Below are 3,239 nucleotides of genomic sequence, written 5' to 3' on the forward strand. Positions count from 1 at the left end.
GTTGTGCTTTGGTCTGCTAACCATAAAGTCTACTCCTGTAAGAAGTTAGATTCAAAAACCCACGGGGTAAGTTCTGCCCTGTCCTCGAGCATTGCTATGAGCCAGGATCAACTTGATGGCAGTGAACTTGAGGTTAACAACTGTATAATCCCATTTGGACACGGGATTTCTTTGTAATGGCACAGTATTACTGTACAGAATGTCCTGAATCGATCTCGTTTGCATTATAAGAGACCTAGCGGCTCTGGTAGCACAGTGCGTTCAAATGATTTCGAGATCTAAAAGAGCAGCTCGAACAAGTAAGCAAACAAGCAAGCAGAGAAGGGGGGTGCCATGTCATATGGGACCTCCAAGTAATTAGGAAACAGAAGCTGGAAACAGTTAAGGACCTTCCTGCAGAACCAATAGAGAAAGAAAGGCTTCCATCTTTTCCCTGATTAGGTGTCTACATCCTAAACTGTGAGAAAATACGTTTCTGTATGCTGAAGCCACTCACTCAGGATATTTCTGTTACAGCAGCACTAGGCAAGTAAGGCACTCAGGTGCAGAAATGTACCAGCAGAGTTCTTCATAAAGAACTTGCCAAGGCCGATGCTGCTCGGATCTCTCAAGTTTGGGATCTAAGGAGTGCTGATCTAAGACATTGCCTGAAATCACTACCAGATGGTGGCCCTTCAGCACAATCAGCTGGAAAGGCTCATCCTTCGCACACACACATTTTCTAGCAGGCAGCCCATCATCTGAACAGTCTAGGACTCCTTACTGGGAAAGTAAGAAAGGAAGGGGAAGGCAAGGGTGAGGAGGAGGAGAATTGCTATTCCAATTTTGCTTGAAATAAAAATGCAATTTGGGGGCAGATGACTCTTACTTGGTATTTTAAAGACTACTTTGTCAAAATATAATTTGCATGCCATAAAATGCGTCCTAAGTGGATGGATGGATAATTCACTAAAAGTTATTTTTAGTATATCATCCAGCTCCCCAAACTACAAGGCCCACAATCTAGTTACAGCACACACCCCCATCATTCCAGAAGGTTCCCTGGAGCCCGTTTGCTGACCACTGTGACTTTAGAGCTTTACTGTTCAGAGTTTCAAACAATGAAATCCAGTGGACATATTTATAACACCTATGAGGGAACGTCCATACTAAATGATACAATATTACCATGACATCTTACAAGCATAAGAAGATTGAACAGACCAGACATTGGAGGAGCTAGCTAATTTGCTTAAAATCTAACTGACTCTAGTGTTCATTTATCATGTGTTCTCCTGCCTCTTCCATCCTACATAAGTGTGACTATCTTCCTGTACACTGAATGGTGTTGAATGTTATCAGTAGATTAAACAAAAACATATTGCAAATATCAAATGAATAACTTCAACTTTCAAATCAAATATACGACTGTGACTAAATGAATAAAAATGATTGGAAATTTCCAGGAAGAAACTGGTAATTCTCTTATAACAAAGAATCTATGTTATTTTCAAGTAAAACCTTCTTAGTAGTTCAAAATACATAAACACAATCTTAGCAGCAGTTTTTATCTGTCAGAAACTGGAAACATGTGCTCATCAGGGGTAAGATGGATAAACTGTGGCATCATCATACCATTTAAGACTTTACAGCAGTGAACATGAAACCCCTGTCTGTGAATGCTAACTACAACAACTCAGGCAATGCAAGACCACAGAATCTGACAGCCTCAAGGTCAAGAGATGTATACACCAGCAGCATGACGAAGGAGGTCTCAAAGGAACCTCAAACTCTAGTGACAAGATCCATGGGTTTGGTGTCCCACAGATAGCTCACAGGTGTCCCACAGTGTAGCTCACAGGTTGAGGCATAGAATTAGTTAAAGCAGCCACAGGCTGGTCTGATCCCCAGAAAGCAAAAGAGGGAGGGGTGGGGCTTGCTGAGTCATTTATCTCTTTGCCCTCCAAACTGCAACCCTATTAATTCCACATGTTCTTATTGGCCAGGTTGACACAACAAACCTACCTATCACCACTTCTCTTTTATTTTTCTCATACCCTACGTATGTTTTGCTGGCTCTTTATTCACAATATATCTGGAACCTACCCTTTTTTTCTATCTATATCACTACCACCTTGGTCTGCGCCACCATTACCTGAAGTCTTTATTATTGTACCTTTCGCCTAACTGGTCTCTCACACCACCCAAATAATATTTTATTTGTGTTTTCAGTGAAAATTTTCACCACAAATAAAGTTCCCATTTGATAATTTCTGCATAAATAGTCCAGTGACATTAATTACATTTTCACAAGATATCAACATTCTCATTAACGGTATTCTGGTTGATCCTCTGCTTCCACTCACTCACTCACTCACTCACTCACTCTCACTCACTCACTTCTATCAAGTCAATTCTGACTCACAGTGACCCTATATGACAGAGACCGACCTCTGATGGTGTCTGAGACCCTAACTCTGTATGGGAATTGAGAACCTCATCTTTCTCCCCATGAGCAGCTTGTGGTTTCTGTTAGGTAGCCGAGACAGGGACCAGGGGGTTGTCCCTCGCCTTACTGCTGATCTTATGGTCAGCAGCCCAAAGTGTGATCACTACACCACCAGGCTCCCCTCTCATCTATTCTGAACATGTTAACCCGGAGGATCTTTTTTTTTTTTTTTTTAATGAGGGAGCTCATACCTCCCCATTGTTCAAAACCCTCTATCACAACGGTTCTCAACCTGTGGGTCTACACCCCTTTTGGGGTCAAATGACCCTTTCACAGGGGTCGCCCAACTCATCACAGGAGCAATATGACAGTAATGAAGTAGTAATGAAAATAATTTTATGGTTGGTGGGTCACCACCACATGAGGAACTGTCTGAAAGGGTCTCGGCATAAGGAAGGTTGAAAACCACTGCTCCATCAGCTCCTATCTTAGTGCCAAAGCCACAGAGATCTTGTTCGTCTCCCCAGGATGCTCACTCTGCTTCAGCCATCCAACCATCTCCCTTACTCCGGGCACAGTCCTGGTCTCCTCTATTTCCTCTGCCTCGACCAATCTCCCACTGATCTCCACCTGGGCCACATCTCTACTCCCTTCAGGTTTTTCTTCAAATGCTACTTGCTAAGTAAGTTCATCTCTGACCACTCTATACATAGTGAAAACAGCAGTCTCCAGCCTTATTGTCTTCTGCTTATTTTTCTCTAAAGCACTGATCATTTTGAATCCACTATCCAAACTCACTGTCATTGAGTTA

The sequence above is a fragment of the Tenrec ecaudatus genome, chromosome 1, assembly GCF_050624435.1.
Source record: "Tenrec ecaudatus isolate mTenEca1 chromosome 1, mTenEca1.hap1, whole genome shotgun sequence".
Classification (NCBI taxonomy): Eukaryota; Metazoa; Chordata; class Mammalia; order Afrosoricida; family Tenrecidae; genus Tenrec; species Tenrec ecaudatus.